The sequence below is a fragment of the Nothoprocta perdicaria genome, unplaced genomic scaffold (assembly GCF_003342845.1).
Source record: "Nothoprocta perdicaria isolate Ctin4 unplaced genomic scaffold, notPer1 scaffold_43, whole genome shotgun sequence".
NCBI lineage: Eukaryota > Metazoa > Chordata > Aves > Tinamiformes > Tinamidae > Nothoprocta > Nothoprocta perdicaria.
In genome coordinates, this window is record NW_020455677.1 from 1,673,431 (window position 1) to 1,698,399 (window position 24,969).

Consider the following 24,969-nt stretch of genomic DNA (forward strand, 5'->3'; position numbering starts at 1 on the left):
AAATGCTAATGCAGATACACCCAAATTCTGAAGAATTCTTTCATCCTCGGAAGCATATACACTTTTTCCTGTTTTTATCCTAAATTTCAAAAGCAATTTCCAATTGGGGAAAAAAAAAAAAAAAAAGGCCTCTCTTTAAATAATTAAATAATTACCACATTTCAACTGGATGATGTTATATTTCACTGCTCTGTAAAGTCATCAGGTACTTGCTAATTATGGTGTCAGAGGTAGAGACAAGGCCCAGAACCCATGCAAAATAAAAAGGTTTTCATGGGAGTCCTACACTGTGGTTTCTTCAAGCCACTAGAGAGATTAATTCCAAAGGAATTTAAGAACCTCCAAACTGGATGTGACACCTTTGATAAGGTTTACAGGGGTGGCGGGTTGAGGTAACAGAAGCACTGATGGTGCTTTAGAGGTATCTGGAGCTCTTTGCAGCCACCTTCTTATGGCTACCTTCATTGCAAGCCATAAGACAAATCAGAGAGCAGATCTGGAGATAGATATAGAAAGGTGTGTGTATATGCATATATATATGCACACACACACACATATATAAATAGTTTCTATGAGCCATTTTTGTTCATCTCATTTAAGGACTTACATATGAGCTGAGCAAGGATTTCTTTTAGCAAAAGAATTCTGTTTATGCTTTAATATAATAACAAAATTACTATCGGCCAAAATGCAGACTCTGCTCTGAGTTAGTCTAGTGCAACCACAGAATAACTCCACTGAATTCAATGACATTCATTCAGATGTGATGAGAGGAAGAATTTGACTTCCAGGTTTTCTTTCTCTGTCTCTCCCCTTATGCTCCACACACACACACACACACGCACACACACTTAATATATATCTAGATACATAGAGATGCCTACACTGAAGGCAGAGTTAGCTGTTTCTGGACTCCCTCTGGCAGATTGGCTGACCCTTGCAGTATAAGCATCTGTCTCAGCAATATCCTGGTACTTAGCGGCTTCTCTAATAATCTTTTGTTGTCAAAATTATCAAAAATAGAAAACACTCTCAGTGTTAAGGGGAGAGCAGAACAGACCTTCGAAGATCCCTGATCCCTCATATCATTCCACTGGAGACAGTAGAGAAAGCGCTCAGGCAAGGTTAGCTCAAATTCTTTGCATGTGACATATAACATTGATTCTTTTGTATTGCCTGGTTTTTAACTTTGTCACGTGTTCACAATTAGAAGAAAAATTACTGATGTTTGTTACATTCATGATCCCTTGCTACAAAGGTGAATATGGGCTATCCTGCTCCGTTTTCTTTCACATCACCTCTTTGTTGCAGTTTAGAATTTCCCTTTCCTAGTGAAAATGAACTCATTTTGAGTGATAAATGGTTGTTAGAACTTCTGAATATATGTAGACCCAATAAAATTAAAGTTGACATAATTAAAAATGCACAAGTCATAAGGGCACTAAATTACTAAGTCAAAAGAGATCATTTTATAGGAAGGTTCTAGGACTTCACATACTGACCAAACAAAACATGGGAGCTGCTCACTGGTACGCCAGTATTTCTTTATAGTTTGCTGCATGCTTCCAATTCTTACTAATTTCCCTAAGCAATTTTCCCCAGAAATTTTCAATTAAAAAAAAAAAATGGGAGGGTATCTGAGAATTCTCCTAGAGCAGAATTTAAATTAAACCTCCTTATTAATGATGTATGGATTTCTTTCATTGTTTAGGAGGCCTGTGAGCAGTTGAAAGAAACAAGAAGGCTTTTAGTAATGGGCACTAACAGCACCATTGTGCTTGCATGGAAGCTCTTGGCCATTCTGTGACACAGGGTCAGGAGCAATCCAAGCTCCCACACCAAAGAAGTCTTCAGAAGGAAGGCCACACAGACCTCACAACACTGGCGCTTTAGAGCTTGGGTGGGTTTCTGTGAGTGATGTGTTAAGTAAGTTTAACACTGCAAGGTTCGGAGGAAATTATTTTTTTATTAAAGTTTGAAATCTCTCACAAACTTTCTAAATCCATTTTTGATTTTCTGCGTTGTGTTGGAAATCTTATGGGAACAAGTTAGGGCATGAATTTTAAATATTACGAGTCTGTCTTCCTCTCTGATGTTTTCACTTCTGGTCATCTGGCACTTCTCTTGCTCAAGCATCGAATGTAGTGTTAGTTCCTTGAAAGAACATTAATAGTAATCATATGGCTATACAGCAGTGATGAGTAGGGAAGAAGAGGAGACAGAAATAGGAAGGGAGTTCATTTGACTTCATGCACCTTATGCATCATTATATTTTATTGCTAAAAAAAAATATAAATCCTATTTTTTCTGGTCCTTTTCTTCATTTGCTGTGTGAGACCTGGAGGAAGGCTTTAAGTTGCAAATGCCGCTCAGGAAAGTATCATGGACTTCAGAAGAAAGTTAATTGCATATCCTTGAATGATTACTAAATGAACAGTAAGTTCTCTGCATTTTGCWGTGCATATCAGGTGCACACAGGTTACACATGTACATTGGTTATATATATATATATAAATGCATGGTAGTCATGCCTAATATCACTATATGGCTATAAGTCTAAGTACTAAAAGCATGAAATTGGCACAAGGCATATAAATCATAGTGATTCCTTGTGCCAGTTGAAAAACAACAATGGCAAAACAAATAGTCCAAAAGTCCCCAAAGTTGCTAAAATACCCATGAAATTTCAAGGCTGCTTTTTTTCCCCCCACAAAATGTATGTTATCCTATTCCCACTACTGTCAGGGAAATGTATTAGGGTGGGAGAAATAAAAAGCTTTGTATGCACACAATACACTTCAAAGTTCCTATTCAGAATGCATTTAGGGCACAGTGCTTTCTGAGGTCTACCTTCTCATTCTTGAAGAAGTTTTACTTCTCTCCTGGTTTCACAGCTCTGTGGCAAGACTTTCTTTTCAGCTTTCACTATTAACCTATTGCAACCTTTGCTAAAAGAGCTTAAGAAGGTTTATTATTATTATTTTCCTGAAAGTTCATAGATATTACTCTTAAAACGATTTTTGTTTCAGAGCTCACATCAGAATCAAGCAGCTATCGTTCAGAAGCAGAGGAGGCAAGGTAGGTAAATGAGGGCTTTATTTTTGACTGCAGTTTTAAAGTAAAGGARGTTTACCTTGTGTTTTGAGGGAAACTAATGTTAAACCTCAACAGATTTGTTGGTGCATTGAACAGTGATGCCCCTAGATTAGAAGCACAATTTCTTTGTGAGGGGGCTAGCAATACTGCAGGGGGCCATCTTGCTTCACTGAACTGGAACATCCAGTCTTTTGAGAGCACTCACACATTGGGTCATAAGATTACTCTCACTATAGCAACCCTCTCCACACCAATCCTTTACAAAAAAAAAAAAAAAAAAAGAAAAAAAGAAAAANAAAAAAAAAAAAAAAAAGAAAAAAAGAAAAAGAAAGTTTTATAATTTAGCTATGCCACTACCTATTATCTTCCCAAACACCATCTATCCTCTTTTCTTCCTAAACTTTCTCCACTACTCCAGAGCATTTCATTGATGTTTTGACAGGCCTAAGCAAGGGCAGGAACTTGGAGCTTTTTATCTTGCTATAGCAGTAAATTGTCAAATTAGAAATTCCTGGGCCCTTCTGGATCACTTTGATACTAAATTTCTCTGAAAAATTAAGCCTTAACTTTTCAACCCCCTAACTAAATGCTGATGCAGTTGTGGATGAAAGTAGATACTCCACAAAACGTACAGAATTCATATGATGAAAATGCAGAATTATTAAAGGTGTCAGAGTAAAATGAGTCCAGTAGTAGATATTAGAACTCATTTCATATTTCTGTCAGAGGAGAGAAAAACTGAAAACCAATGAAYAACGCTCCTCTCAAATGAGAACACCTTAGAAAGGATCTTGACTGATGGTGGAGGGGTGGAAAGAGCAGATTTTCTCAGCTTGTCYGCTCAAGGAATTGTGGAAAATACCCAGTTGAAAAGAAGAAAGCAAGCAGGGGCCTAAAAATCTCTAAAGGGCCAGAGTCAACTGTTTGAGCCTACACAGACCCATGGGAACCTCAAGGCTCACATATCCAGTATTTGGATCCAAATACAGCTGTCTGCTGAGTGGGGAAGAGAAGCCTGACCTGTGGTGGGTAAAATCTCCATATGAAGTCCTACTTGCAGTTGGTTGGTGATCAGACCTACAAATGGAATAGATGAAGCCTGTCCATCAGTTTCTGAATACTACTGAACCTTCAGTTTGTAACAATTCTCCCAAGCCAGGGAAAGGACACAAAACACAAATTATATCTATATTTTTGACATAGACTCAGACACACTATAAGGACAAATTTATATCAAAACACATGCAATAATGTGAGAAATATTGGTTATTAAAAAAAGGTGAGCTCCATTTAAGTACAGAGCGCAACACAGCTTGTTCAAATAAAGATTTATCTTTTCTCCAGCCTTWTTGACAACTAGCTGGCAAGTTAAATCCTGTTCAAGAAACTGTGTCAAAAGAACAGGCTAGACATGTTGAGAGTAGTGTTTGTTTTAACTGAAATATATGCTGCATGCCTAACCTGGGTAGCAAAAGCAAAAAATCTTGATTATGAAATGCACCTAAGAAGGAGTTTTTCTAGTCCTCAATCACTGAAGGAAGGAAGGGCCATTATCTCAGTGTTGAAGTCTGTTTTTGTCCCTGGAGAAACAAAAAAGCAAGCCAACCTCACATCATATGAGCTGGCTTTACATTGCCGACCCTTGATCGGGTGTTGACAGAAACTGGGAAAAGGAGGAGGAGGTTTTCTTGGCTTGAATCTTATGCTCTGCCTAAGCTATTTTGAAACTTAGTTGGAAATTTCCTTGCAATACCACATGTGATAGGAAAAGTGACCTTATAGACAAAATATTTAGCTTGCTGCTTCAGGCACCTAGGTGGTTGGTCATATAGCTCAAGACAAAAAGCAACAGAAAAAGAAAGAAAAAACGCAGAAAAACAGACATCAAATTGCACTTAACTGCTTCATGCTGTGAAGACTCATAGCAGACTTTTTTGCCGTCCATCACTAACTTACAGTACTATGGTTATATTGGATAAAATTTCTAATGTTATTCGATAGTCCATTCTACTCTGTTTTTACATGATCTTCCATCCAAGGATAGAAATTATTGTATTGGACCCTTTAAAAATAATAATATAGCCTAAGTTGGGGCAGGTGCTATTAACTAAAAAGTATTTTTAAGTTACTTCTTTAAGAGTTACTTATAAGACTAGCATTGAAGATGAATGGTGCGTCCGGATCAGTAAATAGGCTGCCCTCACTAGCACAGTCCAGCGTAGCAGTAGAATCTGGAGCACTTTTCACTTGACAGGAGAGCTGCCTTTGCACAGTGCAGCTCTTGCCTTTCCCCATCAGTACTACAGCTGCATCAGGCCCTGATATAGGCTGTAGATTTCAAATTATGGTGGAGTTGGCAATGGCAAGTACTTGTTGCTCCTGCATGAAGAATAGTTTGGWGATCTCAAGCCCTTTTCTAAAATAGGACTTGCACAGCACAGAGTGCTTAACTGTGCACTCTAAGGGCAGAACCTGAGAGGTTTATGACCGTACTGAATGATTTATCTATTAACCCCAGGGCGAGTGCATGGTGGATGGCACTAAGACACATTGGCAGGCTTATTTGGGGCTGGTTATGTGACTGAAAAGACAACTTCAGAAGTGCCAGCGTCAATGTTGCATTCAGAGAAAGAGGACAAAAAATGCTCCAGTTAATAAAGGCTGGTGTTGAAGCCAGCTARCTTTGGTCAAGCAATAAACTTGGAAGCCTTTTCCCCCCAAGGGTTTCCTTTTTTGTCTCTAAAACAAAGGAAAGTGAAATGAAAACAAGAAGTCCAGACTATATAGTAGAGCACTGTGTGACTAAGCCAGCTGTTGCTCTGATACTGTTGTTTCTGTAGTCTGATCTTTCCTCACAGAAGGAAAAAATGAAGTTGCTTTTGATAACTAGACCATGCCCTGCAAGCTAACACGATACTTCTTAGCTCTGTCAACCTACACAGTGCATAACAGTSAATCTCCACTGTCAACAGTGGAGAAAATAGCATTTGAATATAGTGTTTGGAAGTAGTTCACTACTTATTTATTTCTGCTAGCAAAAAATAGAATTCTGGGAGTAGTTTGACTATTGTTTAGATATTTGTGCAGTAGGTGTTTAGTTACTTCTAACGCTTCCAAAACTGTAGTGAGTTATTTACTAAAGACTCCAGCTTCAGCAAAGATGCCCTCCAGGCTTGTGTACTTACAGCTATTTATGCACTAGTGTTTTAATGAATGTCAGGCAAATATCTAGCAGGSCTGAGTTTGTGGGGTGGGGGAAGGTTATATTAAAATTCAATAAAGCACCAAAGTCAGTAATAGAGACTAAACAAGGGGAAATCTTCCCTCCTCTGAGCTCATTGAGCCAGCACATGGAAATAATTGCTGGCACAGAGACACATATGCCTAATTTCCATTGTGCTCCTAGAATTCACATACCAGCCCTGGGCACCCCTTACAGAGCATTCAGGGTACTGCAGTGCAAATCTGCAGACCAAGCATCAGAAACTGCACACCCCGTATTCTTACAAAAAGCAACATTATAAATTAGAACAAGGCTTCCCAGACTAGGCCAGCAGCCATGGAATTTGCAAGAGTTCATAAGCATGGAAAAAGTATTGATGTAAGCAAAGCATCTCTCCTGCATTTAAAATAATTGACTTCATTGATTCATGTTTAATCGAGCTCAAGTTTAATCTAATATATTGAAATAATGAAAAGATGCTTGACCAAATGAGGCCAGCTTCAAATACTGAATAACATGTTGCTGGTATTTTGATGGAAATGAGTTTAAGGAAGTTCCTGAAAAAAAAAAAAAACCCACTTCTTGATCTTAAAATGACCAAAGCCAAGTATTCAAATAAAAGTGAATTCCCAAACTGCATCCATGAACTAAATAAGGGACCAAGCTGTGCATCATGCAGACACCTCAGGTTACTTCTCTCCCAGTGTGTGCTGTTTTTGCAGGCCACAGGACCACGGGACAGTGGCAGCAATGCTTGGCTCCTGCTGGGGTACTGCCACTTTTCATAGTATACCCTATAAAAAGATAAATCCAGACCTGGAATGGATAAATTTACACAAATATATATGTGCATCACAAAACACAGTTTCTTAAAATTACCATAGGTACCTGTGAAAGTACATATGGAAAAAAAAAAAAAAAAACACAAAGGAAATTAGCAATGTAAAGGTTTACTATCCTATGTGACAAAAGAAGAAGCAGATTTTAAAATGAAACTCTTATGGTATTGAAGCTCTTTTCATCAATTAAAATAAGGCAATCACATAAAGCAAAAGCAAGGTGCAGTTATTTGGTTTCTTCTGCATATGCTATTCCCTCACTATCTTGAACATAAATTGAAGTTACTTATAACTTACAGCTGGTAACAAGCACCAGTGATATAAGTTGTCTTCACATTGGGCTCTAAGGAATGGTTTTGCCACATTCTTCACAGTCCTAAAAATCTGAGAAATACTACATATTTTTATTATTAGACTTGATTCCAGACCAAGAAGTCCATGCTCTGAGACTAGAATTCTACTCTTAGAAGAATATGATTGCATGCACTTGAGAATAGACAAGCTATTCTTTTAGAACAGCTCTGCCAGTGCAATAGTCTATTTACAAATGGACTGTTGTACTTTCTACCATTTGCAAACAGAGCACATTGAAAACACGCAAGGTTTAAGGCTGTGTGGTGAAAAACACTGATAAACAATATTGCTCTGGTTGTGTTTCAGTATCCCTGGGAGAGGCTGAATGAATGACTGATAAAAGCTCTACTAATGGTGATGTAGTTTGGTAACCTGCAGTTAGAAAAGGTCACAGTCCCATTCTTGATTTCATCTTCATTTTCTAGAGTAAATACTCTGCATTACTCCCAAAGTCCATCTATATGGCACAGGGACCACAGTGTGCTTTTACCTTGGATTCATCTACTTTTTTTCCCCATATGCTGGCACCATAGCTAGCCAACATTTAAGAGCAAAATTGCCCTCTACTTCTTCTTTGGCTCATGGGCAAGCTCAAATTGAGTACAGTAGTGCTATTCCCAGCAGTATGGGTAGGCAAGAACACTCTCCCTAAGAAAGCATTAGGTTGTATGGAGTTGATGCCTCCCTGCTATGGGTTCCTTCCCTTTTTGTGTGTGTGTGTGCTAAAGAAGCAAGTACTAACCAGTAGCTACAGCAATATGTCTTTTTACTTCTGTACAGCAATATATCTCTTTACCTCTGTAGGCTGTCTTAATCATCATATCAAGTCAGARATGATTACTGAAAACTGCTGTCATAATGGAGTAAATAGTAAAATGGCTTTATCTGAATCACGGCACTTTAAAATCAATCAAGGCAGTAGACAAAAACTTGGATTTTCCTTTGAATCAGGTTCACCAAACTTGGCTCACAACTTAAGGGAAAGGAGAGGACAACATTTTTAAGGTGTTAGGATCTTCTCAAGTTTCAGTCTTAATAGTCTGCATAGACTGCAAGCCACAATGAAGGCATTTTGAGACATCGTTCAACTTAAGAGCTATTACAACATTTTAAGGAGAAAGATAAGATAAACAAACAATGTAAAAGTCTATGGGGAGTCTTTTCCTCTTCCCCTCTTCCTCACCCCATTCTTCAGAACACTGGTCAGCTGATTGTACTGTAAATTAGTTGGCGGGAGGAGAGGACAGGAAAAAAGATAATAAAATATAAAAGAGCTACTTCTGAGCTTCAGAAAGGTTGTATCTCAACAAAAAAGTGTTGTTATATGCTAAGAATGAAAACAATATTTTTAACAGGTTAAAAGATTCAAATTTCTAATATTAATTAACCTTCATCCATTTATTCTACCTTAAAATGTATCCTGTATCCTGTAACCAGTTATCCTGTAACCAAAATGAGAGAGACAGAGAGAGAAGGTCTGACTTGCTCTTTAATTTGCTTTGCACTCTGATGCTTGAAGGATAGACAAGAAAAAAAAAAATCTGGCTCTTTTGAATGAATGGTCAAAGGTACCTTTGCGGCTCCTTCACAAGGCGAACTAATCTGTGACAACTGTAGCTAATCTGATAAGAAGGCCCGCATGTGTGCTAATGTGCTAATATGAGGGGATTCAGAGCAGTCAACAGCAGTGAAAAAAACACTGCTTCCTAAATGGACCCTCATATGCAATAGCCCTGGCAACATATGCACATTTTAACACCCGCTTAACACTGAGACAATACACTGGCCTTTGTTGTGTAACACAGAGGGGTGATTCTAATGGTGGGAATTTCTGCCTCACAAGCAGCATTCTTTGAGATGTGACGCAACTGGTCAGCGGCCCAGACCCGGAGCAAGAAACTGAGCCTGGAAAATTCTGCGCTGCTTCTTGGAAAAGTTGCACATACATATACAGAATGAAGATCTTCCACTTATTTCTTAACTGAGACATTGAAAAAGAGAATAATTTAAGCATRTGTGTGTGAGAGAGAGAGGGAAAAATGGGAGACAGAGAAAAAGAAAAAAAGACAGTGAAAGAGGAAAAAGAAAGAAGGTGGAAAGAAGGAGTGATGTCCAAGCATGTTGGGCCGGATGTCTAGTCATGAGAAAATCAGCTTGTAGGCTATGGTGCATTGTCTAACAGCACTTTAATCAGATTTACTGCAGTTTAGGATCCTATGATGTGCTTTATTTAATATACTGTTCTTAGAGATAATTTATTCATTACTGTTCCACAGGAAAGTTCAAATCACTTCTTGCTCCCTTGATTGCCTTCTTATTGTATCCCAAGGAAAATTAGTCTGGGAGAAAATGGGAAACCTACTTTTGGTGTAGACTGTGTAATAGGGAAGAAGCAAGACTTCCATGGATGTTGAACCTTCAAGAGGCAGATAGTGAAGAGATTCCCACGGTGCCTCCTAAGTCAATATTATTCATGGTTGTGCTGCCTCTTTGGGACCAATGTGGGTCCTGGTGAGTTTTTCACTCTTTGCTGCCAGGTGTCCCACAGCCTAATGCAAAGGGAATATAAAAGTGTAATCCACTCACAAAACAAATTTGGTAAATAGCATCAATAAATGTAGAGAGGGGGAGGCCACTGACCAAAGTGAAAAGTATATTAACTGCCTCTTTCAAGCAAGGAAAACAATGATATTAAGTTCTTCCTTAGCATTCTTCATGTCAAACAATATTCATACTTTACCAGTAGGGAAAAAAAACAGAAGAAAACACAAGACATCAAAGCCACAATATACTGTCAGATATACCAAATATGATACCACCAAATAATACTACCAAATACAGTGCTCTTCCAGGGTGCTCTTCCGGACTGGATCCAGAGCAGTCCAGATGGAAGCACAGGCCACATGCAGCCAGGTATTCCTGCAAAAGCATAGCCCACCTAAAAGGCTGCAGACCGTTTTTCTGTCTTCTGTTTCAACATATTTCACTTCAGCCATACAGAGCAGCTGAGCTGAAGAAAAGTGATAGGATGCTCTAAATAATGAGGAGTATTTTGGGGTACCTCAAAACATTATTATTTCATCTATTTGAGGAATGTTTGATTTTTCTCAGCTCTTTGAAAGAATTAGCAATTAAGAATAACTGGTATAAATGTTTCCAAAGATACCAATGGAGAAATCTTATTTCTTCCTTTCCATTTTTTTTGCATTCCGGGATACTATTTTATGTCCGCGTTTTGAATGCATAACAATTGACCCCTACCGAAYAGTGACGACATTTCCTCTCAGAGGAAGTCCTGAGGGAAGGAAGGTCCCGCATAAACAAACTTCCACTCAGTACAATAGAGTAAGCCATAAATGTGGCCATTTTTTCAGGGCATGGGTGAGGCTGACACTCTCTTCCTGCTCATGAAGTTCAGGGCTTATCGCAGTCCCGTTTCCCTGTAACTTAAATGTTTGCATGGCTTCTAGTTCATTTGTATTTTTCCCCACACGGTGCAGATGTATCCCATTTTCCTGTTGCTGTGGAACACAGCCACAGTTTCCAACTGTTACATAAATGACCATCTGTGGTTAAAAAAAAATGCTGATGCATAAGATTGCAGTGTGAGAATTTTAGCTAGCTAGCAAAATTTATGCTATTAATACTTTTGACACTTCCTGAAAATACAGGCAAAACACAGTGTTCCCTCTCTTTCAGCRTACTGTAGATGTGTGATAGACAGCCAGTGTTGCTATTCACAGGAAAGAAATCTCCAGGGAAAGATTAAATAAAACCTACTTGCCTATGTCTAACTTTCCTTAAGCCTTTCAGGACACTAAAGGCAGAATGAACTAATGAAAAATTATTATATTGATTATATTAGCAACATCTATTGCATCCAAATAAAAAGAATACTGAGATTTCACTGGCATATTTCTAGCACCTTTCTACTTGCTAACTTCCAGAGTTAGCAAGTAGAAACTCCAACACTGCAATTCATTGCACAGATCTCTGCAACTGGAATGAGAGTTGTTATAGTAAATGATGGCAATAGTAAATTGCCAGTGTTCATGTGGATGAGGAATTGAAAATCTTGTCAGTGAGTCTGACAGGTGCTTGGCTCCAGCTCAAACACTATATGAGAGCAAAGGCTGTTTTCTGCATGATCACCCCAAGCACGACGCTTGCTGCCAAATCCCCTTCAAAATACTGCCATAGCAAACTTTCTTCTCCCCTAGATCTGGCTCCTCATCCCGCAGTCCCTTCTCCCTTGCAATATGTCTCTCTCCTTTCAGAGGAGTCACCCTGCCCAAATAGTGCTGGGCAGATGTGTGAGCTCCTTATCAGGCTTCGCTTTCTCCCTTCCCCATTTCTCTAAATTCTCCTAGTTCAGCCTGAAGCTCCCCTCAGCCTCAGTCCTCAGTAGCACTGGCAGTTCTCAAATCTGAGAGACAGTGAGAGAAATGAAACCTTTCCGCAATGTCTGATTAAGGGTAAAGTGATGTCTTTTCTTATTTTTATTCCTTTTCTAATGAGCATTGAACTGCATCAAAACTGCACCAAAAAATTAGGCAGACACTCAGCATGTAATATCTTATTCCTGATGGGTATAAATCTGAGAAGATTACACTCACAGGAAGATCAAATAATGTTGGGCAAACTGTCGCATACACACACACAGTCTTTTGATGACTAAAGTGCCCTCACAAAATAAACAAATTCATGCATCAACAAGAAAACATGTGTACAAAACAGAATTATGAATAGTACATGTATCTGCATATGCTGCAACATGGACTTTCTCAAGTTTGCCCTTTGTACACGTGCTTATTTTTCCGCTCTCACAAAATACTTTGACAATAACTGTGCTCATTCAAAATGCAACTGCTGAGTCCTATTCATTAGCACTTGAGAACCTATCAAATAGTTTTCAACACTTCAATTGAAAATTATTCTATTGTCACTTTCTACAGATGATTTCTATGAACTGCAGGGTGTGATTGCGTTCATTCATAAGTAACAGAAATACATAGGATAGGTAAACATAACAAGGAGGAGAGACAATTTGCTATAATATCTAGAGCTAGACAAAAATGAATCCAAGTGCTAAAATTCAAATCTCACAGCTAAAAAAAAAAAAAAAAATCCACTTGATTTTTTTTTCATTTTTCTATCATTTTTTCCTCTGTGAATATGTAACTTCTATTTTGCTGCCTAAAGGAAAGAATGTGAACAAAAAGTAATTCCCACAAACACGCCTTCTTGCACAAAAACCCAAATTCCTCAAAATTTTACAGACAAGTGCAACTTGTGCAAGTTAGATCAGATTTCCTTCAGGCTTAATGGAGATGGCTATGCAGGTCCCGCCAGTCTTCCCAGTAGCCTCTGAGAACTGTTTGTCACAACCTTAATAAACTTTGAGAAATCGAATTACCTAGAAACCCTTTGCTTTAAGCATTACTGGAAGATTTACTTTGAACAAAATTAAACAATCTCAGTATAGGGTTCGGGAAAAACAATGAATATAAATATCACATTTARCTATTCACCTTTAGCTTACAAAAAATGTTTTTCTGCCCAAAGAATATACATGGTATATAATCCTTAGCTTGCTCCAGATTTCAATTCACCATGAAGCATATGGTAAAAAGGTAAGTGTTCTGTAGAATCATTAACTTGCCTAAAGCAGCATGGATGTCCTTTATTTCTTTCTTGAAAGACAAAGAGCATCTGAAAGTAGTTAACAGCTCGAACCCTATAGTTTGCTGAGGCAGCAAAAAAATGAATCTGGAAATGTCCCTGCAGGGCTGAGTTTAATGTTAATTAGCCAGTTCCCAGGGCACTGCTTGTATTGACAAGGGTATGTTATTGTCCTGTTTCCTCAGTTAATACTGAATGTAAGAGCACAACATATAAATACTTATATTTATCAGCACCAAAAAAAAATATGAGGGAGATTGTGGTAAATCAAAGCTATAGTTCAGCTACAGCTGACAGAAAACTGCAGAAGGCCAAATTCAGATTTCACTTACTCCAATGAGAGAACATGATGGGCTTTTCAATAAAACATCATGGTAAAAGAAACTGCCTTTGGAATATCAAAAGCTATAGAGCAAACTTTACCTTGTGAAAGGCCCATTCAGATGCACTCATCAAAATGTGGCTATGAGGCTCCGCTCCTCATGCTAAGGAGAGGCAAGGCAGAACAGCCAGGAAAAAATAAATAAAAAAGCTGAGGATTTCCTTCCTATGAGGGAGTCTGGGACAGTTCAGCCCCGAGGAGCTGGCACTGCTACCTGTCTCCTCTCTCCCAGCCCCATGGCTAGGCTGCAAAGCAGCATTTGACCCAGGCCAGCCAGGCTCTAGGGAAACCAAATCCTGGGGCATTGGCATCAACTCCTTGTGCAGACTCCATGCAGCTGGCACCTGAGATCGTGTCCTTCCAGGATCACTGGTGTGCATAGGAATTTACAGACAAACAAAAGGGCCTGGCATGAACTCTTTATAATCAAGGGCCTTATTTTTTTCTGTTGATATATTGATTAACTCTCTCCATACCTATTTACTGCTGTGATCATCTTGCATGCCTAGTAAGGCCTGTACAAAAGAGAAGGGAAATGAGAAATTACAGAAAGAGCCTTCTGGAGTAAATCCAGCTGAAAACAGTGAAAAAAAGAAGGGAAAAAAAGTGACTTTGCAAGACTTTGTGATAGGATTTGTCAAAAAGGTCTCCTTTCAGCTAAACCTTTGGCTTATAAATGTGCTCAGACCCATTCTGTGACCCTGAGGGTGAACAGCACAGCACAGCCTTGGCCCACACAATGAGCCCTCCTCTTTGTCCTTAAAACGAGTTGTCACATCCATGCTGCCTCTCAGGAAAAGTCTGTGATCCGCAAGTGTCCTTCAAATGACGTTCACCCATCGTCGGGAGAAGGTGGTCAGCCAGGCCAACACCATCCCCAGAAAGTGCAAGGAAGGAACCAGATGACTGCGTGAGAGATCTCAAACCTGCRCCCCAGGCCTTTTAGTTAGCTACAATAAACATGGCCTTTGAAGCAGCATAATGAGGCATATTTCAGCCCATCCCACGTGTTACGTCCAGGGACTGTTCCAGAATGGGCCTGATTCAAAGCACATCAAAATTGCTTGCAGTTTTCCCAGTGGTTTTGATGGGCTTTGAGACCTAGTCTTCAACATTTGACAATAATCAGCATTTTCCCTAGAACATACCACTTAAATGCACAGAAATCTAAATAAAAAGTGTTCTCATAATTTTGAAATCCTCATCTGGATCTGTTTCTGATTTAAGAAAAAAAATTAAATTCATTCYTATTTTGCTCAAACGAGTGCATACGTCTCTGGTTTAAATAATAGAAAGCAGAAAAAGATCTTTGAGGCAATATTTCCACTGATGAGTTCCAAATTTTTTGGAGGAGAGAGCATGAAAGAATGGGGTGGAAGGTTTTTTTAAAGTTGAAATGACAGCTAATCTAGTTAGGATGTTCATTGTGCTGATTTCTTTTTCAGCCTGAGACTTTCTGATATATGTACTTTCAGCTTGGGTGTAATATTTAAGGGTTTGCTATAGAACTCCTTTATTTGGAATTTATTACACAGCACAAACCCCAGCTGTGTAGCCTGAGTTGTTAGTATTTCTCCTTCTTATGCTAAACAATGAAATGCCACTTCCCACAGAACTGTGACGTACAGCATCTCTGCAATCTTAATATAATTTTCTTTCAACCACAGACTTTGTGTGTCCTCTTGCTTTTCTGGGACAAATTTTTCAGAGGAACAAAATCCCTATAAAAGTAATTAATCATCTGGTTCGGATTACACAAATAGCCTGGTTCTGTGACCTTCAAACCTCCCTCCCCCACAAAGAAAGCAATAAGAATGTAAAGCAAATAGAGGCAACTTTTTAAAGGTATCGAGGCAGTGACTCCTGCTGATTGTCAAAAACATGTTACCCTCAGCACTTCCCCAAATATATGCAACCCCCTACAGCATTTGGCCCTTTGTTTCATGTTGCATTTTGATTTCTTTTTACTGACAGAAGCATGTCCCCTATAATTCCATTTTTAGCTTTTTAATGTAATTCAAGTAAACTTTCAAGTAAAGTTTGGTAATTCCCAATTATCATTTTCAAATTCCTAATTCAATACTCAAAGACTCTTTGAGAGTTGTACACCCTCCTTGTGAAATCTGGTGGCAATATGTTACACAACATTGYTTACATAATTGATTTCCATCCATGACTAGAACTAATGATAATTTTCGCACAGAAATTCTCTGCTGTACAAATACATGCTGAAACAGTTTGGTGTGGTACATCACAAAGACACTATTATAGCAGAGGTAGTTAACTTTGCATATTCAAAAGTTTTGCAGTGATTTGGCGGTGAGCACACTGATTCCCCCAGACTCATAAACATGTACCCCTTTGGTGCTGGGCAAGATAAAGTTTTCAGTCAAACTCCACAGTGAGGATTCACATCATACCAGCTGCTGCCAGCAGCGACCACTGCCATGGAGCACAGATTCATACTTAGCTGCTGAGGAGTTAAATCTGCTTTCTTCCCAAGAGTAGTGACTAGAAAAGACATATCCTTCACACACAAAATATACCAATATATAATATAAAAAATCCAAACACTCAACATTTTACATTGCAGGAGATATTCTCGAATAGTCTTGACCCTTAGATTCACTGACTCTAGGCAGTCCTGGAAACAGCTAGGAGCTCAGGCAGCCCAGAGACTCTAGTCAATACCCCACGCTCAGGGTATATTTAGATTTTTTGAATTTATAATTTCCAGCGGAAGAATAAGGAATCTCCAGCAGTGTGCTGCTGTACTGAATGAAAAAGGTTGTAGTTCCATCATTTGGAATTAACCTATGAAGTGTTTTGAAAAGAAAAAAAACTCAGTTTTGATGTACCTGTTTACATTTTGGGGGAACCTAGCACTTTTGAGAAGTCTGGTTCCCATAGAAAAAAAATTACAAGCAAATTAGCATTATCTGACCCACAGAGTTTATAGTCAAAGTCGACAAAAAGAATTTCTGGACTGGAAGAGCAGTCTAAACTTTCTAGACTAGTCTAAACTAGATTAATTTCTGTCACCATTTTCTCAATAGGGAATCAAAACACAGGCAGTTTAAGTCATTTACTCAAGGTCATATGGGAATTCACTGACAGAAGCAAGAGATGAATTTGTCTTCTATGTTTCAAATTAGGCCCTTAACTATGAGACCATATTTCAAACCCCACCAAAATGCTATGACCCAACTGATCTTTAAGTGCAGTTCTACATATCCTTTCAATAATTTCCAATCTCCAATAATCTGCAGGTTTTAATAATTCATAGCCGGTTATGGGATAAAGCTGTTGCATTAAAGAGCTGGTAAACCCTACACAGCTTSACTGGTCCTGCACTGGGAGGGGGCTGTGCACGAAAGCCAGAGGATGCATGAAAGCATGAGGAGACCAATAGTTTTATAACTGTGTATTGTGTAACACATTCCTTTTTCTCTTCTTCTTCTTTTTTGGCTTTTATATTCCATGATGGAATTTATGCAGAGCTAAATTGGCCCTTTGGGAAAGCTTATTACAAAAAAAAAACCCAAATCTCTCTTGAAGTGTAGCATTCATCTTCCCTCCAGATGTCCATATCATTCTCCAGTTGTTCTGTAGACTCTTCTTTGGCAGTGTAGGCCTGTGTTTTCTCAGAAGTCATAACATGCTTGAGTGTTGGTGGCTGCCTTATTGTTTACATGATTAGTCACTCTTGGATTATTTTAAGGAGGTGATGTATCATTTTTGGAAATTTTAGATAAACTTCATTTATTTTCTGATGATTGATGCTGACCAGTTATCTGGCTAATTGCATTTTCTAGTACATTTTTTTTCCAGAATTCTAAGAGCATGCAGAATGAAGAAAAGTTTTCCTTTTTTTTCTCTCTTTTTCTTATTCTCATTCTTTCTATTTTTTTTTTTATTTTTATTTTTTTTTTTAAGGATAAGAGCCGCAGTAATAGAACCAACAAAACTCTAGTTGAACTACAGCTTTATAATAAAGCTTCTGACAAGTTCTGGGACCTAAGCCAAAGTCAAACCAAATGTACAGTTTATGAGGGTGAAAGGTTTTACTGGCCAGTCTGGTTCTCTTCCAAAATGCCTTCATTTCACATGTAAACGCTAATAGAAACAAACAGTGGTAGTACCATTAAGTTCTATTTTTGCCTCACCACCTCCATGTTTCAGAATAAGCTGAATAAAGAAACTTGTGACTAGAAAATCAGGGGGAGGGGGGAAAAAGAGGGAGAAAGAAGAATGAAATGAAACTACATTACATTCCTCTCTCTAAATTCCATCTGGGCCACTGAGACTTCCTCAAGATTATTGGCAAAATGTGTTATTATTTTGGGAGGAGAAGGGGAAGGTAAAGGAAGGAAAGGGGAGGACTCAGTCTAATTCAAAAAGAACCATAATTATAACAAGCTGCTTTATGATCCTCCCCAGCTTTGTTTTTCTTTGCAATACTAAGCCAGCACATGGATTCATTTGTACATAGCTGATCATGCTTTTGTGATGAGTCCCAACTTCTCCTACTTATTTCTGGTTAAGGCAGAACCCTTTCTGAAGTCTGCAAGAGATGAGCCCGAGGAAGACACAACTTGCTGCAGGAGACTCCCAGGTCCCCCCCTTCCCTTTGCTCACTGTGTTACCATGCACACAAGTCTATGAAAAAACATGCTTGCACTATTATTCCCACATCCTTCTCTGTTTCAGTGCCTATCCCTTTGTTTACTTCCTTCTCTGAAGGCATCTCATAATAAACCCAAGACTGCTAGCTCCTTAAGGCAGTGCCTTTCCATTTACTATGTGTTTACAGTATACTGCTTGGCTGCCAAGCATACAACCTTATGCCAGAGTTATGGATCAGCACCTGAATGTGATATATTTTTAAATTATAATTTTGCAGCTATATTAAGTAATTGTAAGTAATCATGTGATTACTGGCACTTAGATCTTTACTGCTTGCACTTCCCCTGACTTCCCTGTCTGCCAAGCTGAAGCTAAGATTGCAACACCTCTCACTCATTGGGCCATACCAAAATTACTAATGCTGACCACAGTGCTTTACTTTTGAGCAGCAGTTTAACATTAAGAATTATATATTCTGTTCATTTTAAGGTACCATAATTAAAATGTTTATAAGCAGCTCATAAAAGTTATCATGAAAGCGTCATTTCTATTTGTGCTGTACAACTACTGGACAACTAAAGAGTATGAAGAGTCTTGAATAACTGTTGAATTGCCTTTTTTATGAATAAACAAATTGATTGAGCTCACATATGTGGAGTCCTGCAGTCACAGAAACCTGACTGTAAATATATAGAAGATGACAACACATGTAAGACCTTGATCTCTCTCCTCTGGAAAGCCGTATTCATAAGGATATGCAATGGCACACAGTAAATAAAATGACAATCATAARTAGACAGGAGAATAGTGATGCTTCATATTGTCTCTAACTGGCTTTATTTCTTTCTGGCAATTTAGGGTAACTTTTCTGACAAATTTACACTTTCAGCTTATTACCAGAACACACCGCTCAAAGGGAGTCAAAATTAAGCCAAAATAGAAGGGGAAGCTCGTATTTACTGACATGCTATCATCTTGCCCTTCTTAATATTACCCTGTCAAGGACCTGCCACTTATTTTACAGAATGGTCGTGTCCTGTTAAAAAACTTCATTATAAAAAACTTCAACCAGTGAGACAACTGAAYGTGGTTGGCTAAAGCAGTGAGGTTTAGATAAATTGGTGAGGTCTTCCTATTGACAATATAGAGCACAAAGYTCTACATGCAGCCATGCAGTAAGGCATCACTGCACTTACTCCCCTGTTTTCAAATAGGGATGTGCATACTAGTCTGAATCTTCGAGTAATTTCATCATACCAGGAGAGTGCCTTACGAGCAGCTGGCAGTATGTCCACACTGCCATCAGGATGTGCAGTTCATGAAGACACCTCCTTGGAGGCTCAAGTAGACTTAGCCTTAGTTACCATATGCAGTCAGTCTGCAACTGGATAAATTCTCTTTTGGAGAAGGTTGTGCCTCTGAGTTTTAGGACATTTGCAACTCTAATAATTTGCCTTTGCTTTCCCTACATCTGGGTTTGAAGAATTTAACTGGAAACATTAAAATGTGTAACCTACAATATATAAAGGAGAGAACAACAGCATGGGCAGATGGGAATCAGTTTAACTTCTGAAGTTGCTGTTGCTCATAGCACTTCTTGTGGATCTTGTTTTCAGGTTTTCCTACAAGGAAAAGTAACAATAAAAATATTGCAGCAAAGCAGGCTTTGTTGAACATGATCATTTCAGTTTTGGCACATTTAATGGACAGACTCCATATTAACTAATTTCCTTTAATTTTATCCACTTACGAATTGCACAGAGATATGGGCTCACTTGAGATTACTTTTCCATGTAGCTCACAAATGCAGTATGTTATAAGGACTGGCTACATTTTCACAATGTCCTCTGGCACAGTTATGACATAGAAATAATGCTTTGAATCAGCAAGAATACCTATGGTGCCGGTCTTATTTGCCTCTTTGCTAGAGGATTAATGGGATAATAGTAAATGCCCCAAGGCAGGATGAAAGCAATGCTTGGGAAATAAAAACAAACAAACAAACAAAAAGCTGAAAATACCAGGCAAGGACCAGCAGAAGCAAAAATTCACTCAGTGATTAATGCCAAGACAGCACAGTGGTAACCTGGAAAGAATGCTGCAGTGAAACCTTATAGCACAGTGCAAAAGCGAGCAAGAGAAAGGATACGCATAGCTGCAAAAGTTATTTCTTAATAAATGTAATTTAACACTGCCACAGATGTACAACTAAATTTTCATGTCAACCCCCCCAATTAAACAGTAGCAAGACAACAAGAGTTCAAGTTTATGGTGGTTTGTTCTGTTTCATTTTTCATTGTTAGTCATTGTTTGAAATTGGCCAAGAGCTGAGAGAGTTTTCAATCTGGATGGGGCAAATCAATAAAATCAGCTTTGTTATTCCTTCTGACTTGCAAAAGGTGCAAGTTGACGCAGCCTAAAGAGTATTCTCATTCACATCCAGCTGCTTTTGAAGGAACGCTGGACTGGCAATGGCAGATCAGTCCTAAAATACACAGAGTTTAGCACTGGATTTCTAGAGGCTATCAATATCAGGCCATTCAGAAAGCTTCAAGAACTCAGCAAAAGGTTAAATGGGCAAAATAATCTCTTTTCTTCTAGCCTGGTGTAGCGTTGGCTTCAGCAAAACATGCCTAGGTCCTGAGATGAGCTTAGTGTTCATCTACTCATTTTCTGTCTGACCAGTGACTCTCAAGACCCTCCTACACAGTGAAACAGCTCTCTGTCGAGTGCTGCTCATAAGTATTTAATTTTTATGTGTAAATATGATCCTGGGAAACAAGTGCTTAGATCCTTTAATGGATATGAAGCCAGCCAAATGTTGGTACTTCTCTCCTCAAAAGACATCTAATCTGCCTTACTTAAGAAGTATGTTTCCCATCAGTTCTCCTGGGACTGGCCTACAGTTATTAAACTAGGTTTTCAGTATAGATCTCTACATATAGTCCTTATAGATATTATGAGGCACATTAATGTGTCTTTTTTTTTTTTTTTTTTCTCTTTTAAAACAAAGAATTTCTACTCAGTGTTGGAATAAAAAAGAATATTAAAATAGCATCCTTCCCTGCTCAGAGGACAGCTCAGGTCTTGTTCTTAAAAGGACTGAAAATCCACATCTCTGCTTTGCTTGAATTTGATGGGAGTGATAGAAAATCAGATACCTGATTCTGTAATTCTGTGAGACTTCAAACAGAGAAAAATAAAACTGATATATGGGCTACATGACAAGGTATCAAAATATTCATGCCCCTGTTTATTGTTGGTACTTTTCCTGTTTGACAGTTTTCCTCACCAAGCCTCCTTCAACCCTTCATTCCTAAAAGATTTGCTTTCTCTGTTTGCRTGTGTGAATACTGATCGCCCATGAGCATCTGATGTCCACAGTACCCTTAGAGAGCAATATAATCTTTCCAAGCAGCTATCGACCCCACAACCTTGTCTCATGAAGGAGCAGATACTGGGGCAGATACTAAAAGCAGACTCGTGCCAGAGGCCAATTTTATGCGTTAAGAACAGACTAAAGATAGTTTGTTCTTAAAGATAAAGCAGAGAGGTTGAAAAGGGAAAATATAAAGGAGTTAAAAGAAAACGTGACCAATAATTCAGATGAGTGAGTGTGGAAAAAAAATATTAACTTTTTAAACAAAACTTCTGAAGAAAAAAAAAAATTCTTCTAGGGAAAATCTTGTTTATCAACATTCATCTTTCTTCTCCTCTACCTCAAGGAGACACTCTTCATCTCCCTGGAGCATCTGTCCAATTGGCTGTTTAATTCAGTTCTGTGGATATTCTGCTGATAGCTGTACTGTAAGATTCCCATGCCAGATACTTGAGTTAATTAGCTTGTGGGCTGCTAGTGTCAGACTTGTTTAGTGCAGGGAAAATAGCTGACAACAAATCATCACTATGTGAGATCTTGATTATTGTTTGGATGCACAGAGCAACATGCTGGCACCGCCTTGCAAGTGTTTTCAATCACAGAAGAGATGTTCTTATGCAAACACAATGATGCTGGCTTTTTCAGAAGCAAGAAGTTGGACCATTGACCACAGTCTAAAACACTTATTTGATTTTTATTCAGACTTCATTTACGGGATCCTGGCTTCTTAGGTCTCAKAGCGTTGATGGCCCAGATAAAGGTTTTAAAGGGTTCTCTGACAAGCAAATGCCAAAACACAGAGGGACAAACTCCGAGCATATATTCATACTATTTGAGACACATGGACAATCTGTACATGTACAGTGAACCTATACTCAGACATACAACATACGTGAATCTACACTCACATATACGACACGTACATGTGTTTAATGGTTCAGGAAGAATGACTTCTATGAAGACTAAACAGATACAAAAGGTTTCCTTTTATGTGCATATACTCAATCCATTATTTTTTTACATATGGCTCATTTTCCATCAAAAGCACTACTATTTTCTTGAAGACAATATAGGAAGACTGATGTTCAGCTCACTGCCATTTTTATACATCTGCCCTCTGTTGTATACAGACATATTATATCAAAGTATTCTTCTCATGAGGCAAATGCCCAGAGTTTGCAATGTACAGGCCTGCAATGATGGCACAGGAATAAACCTTCTGTAGTTCTTTTTTTTTTTTTTTTTTTGCACTGTCTCCAACTTTGGGGCACATTTTTAAAGGCATTGTGCTTTAGATTGGATGCTGAAGTTTTAAGACCAAGAAGATATGCATAAAAGTATATATTTGCTTTTGCTCTTCAATCTCAACATTCCTGTAGAATTGCTTGCTGTCTCACTTGAAGTGYTGCGATATTCAGATTCCAACCCAAGTGCTGGTTAGAAAAGATATGGGACAAGTTACCATTTGAAATGTTATGTACATTTTTTTTCAGCTTCMTCAAGACTTCCTGTTGAAAATACTTTCTTCCTCATTGCACTCATATCACTCCATTATTTCACTCTCAGAGAATATATACGCTCCTCCTAACGAGATGAACAACCTCAGCAACTGAATAAAATTACATGGAAAAYGTGGTTCTCCCATGTATACTCTGCAGTAGTGTTTTGCAAGTTCCGTGGTCTAATCAGGAAAACAAAGAGAGGTCRCGAGTCTGAACCTTCATCAGAAAGCCTGCTGAGTCAGGATATAAGAAAGCCACAACGTAAATCTCAAAGGATACTCCAATGACCTGTTCTGACCTGAGGAAAAGCTGCTTCTGATTCATAAAACCTCAGTGGCTTGATAGCTGTAGAACCAAATTACAGATAAAGGAGACTCTGTGCTTTGAGAGCTTGCACAAGCGGCAACGAGTAGGTCTACCATGTAATTAGTTTCTTTATAAGTAATTAGTGTAATACATAATTTGGAACTCTCGGMGTTAATTATATATCCTACATGCCTAAATTTATTCTAAGGGTAGCAATTTGTGCATTGTGCTGTATGCCTTAAATTTGTAAACAGAAAAGAGTTTTTGGTAATGAAACATGTTTATTAAACAGACCAAGAAGGAGACATGAGATTCTTTCGAATATCTTATAGGGGAAGTAAGAAGTGGCAGACATTAGGCAACATGGAAACACAAGGCAAAATGGAATGCAGCTGTCAACCTATTATTATGCTCAAAGACACAGCAAGGCTAGAAGAGAAAGGTAGAAGAAAAGGGTAATGAACATCATAGTAGCAGGGATTAGCTTGAAAAAAAAAATGACACAGAGAGTTTAGAAACTGTGATGCTAACCAGACTCCCAGCCTTCACTGTTGGCTTTTACAGCTTATGCATAACTTAAAATATAGGCCCAAATTTAATCCCTTCATCCTGAAAGAAATAAGAATGCATACTTAAAAGATTAATCATATACCTTCAAGAGTTACAGTCCTCCTAACACATGATCTTTTCAACTCCGGATTGCTGGATCCAGATTGTTAAGTCCTATTGTGGAGTAAACTGTTTCTTATAATCACTCGGAAATTTGTGGGGAAGAGCTGGGGAATCAGAGAGGTGGGAATTGTTCATTGCYAACATTCAATCTATTAGTTTTATTACATTACAGATGTATAGACAAATGGATGTGCAGGGCAGAGGAAAAACAATTCTTTAAAATCCTTGTTTTTTCAGATGGACCTTCTGGACTGAGTTTCTAACGTGCAGTGTGATTGCTCTTCTCATCACACTACTGTGTCCACACAAAAGTGTCTGAAAAGAACTTGATGGTTCCAGACTAGCTACCAGGGCCCATACAACAAAAACGGCTCCTAGGGAGAGCACAACATTGAAGGACTCTAAGCCTTGAAAAGGATCCTTGTACATCAGGACAACATCAGGTTCTGTGCTGCTGGTATTAATTGCAGTGATAAATAACCTTGCTGAACTATCTGCTTAGGATGTTACAAAACCAAGCTAGCTAAAAGAGCRTTGCAGAGCAAATGGATATTTGAGCGTGAAAGGCAGATGGATGCCAGAGTCTCTTACTTGTTACAGGATATAAAGCAGTGTAAATAGCCATGATAATTCTGATGAGATTATGGTAATTCAATTAGAACTTTTTTTTTTTTAAGTTGTGATAAATATTACGGTACCACTGGTCTAATTACTCCTAAAAAAAACCCCACAAAAACGAAGAGAAAAAAACAAAGCAAGCAAAAAAAACACCCTCCTATCCTAAAATAAGAAAATGAAGACTGTATAATTTAACACCTGAACCAAACCTAAATTCAACACTTAATCATTATATAACAATTTCTGTGTCAAAACTGCAGTTCTAACAGCCAGAAAAACTGCAATTAGKT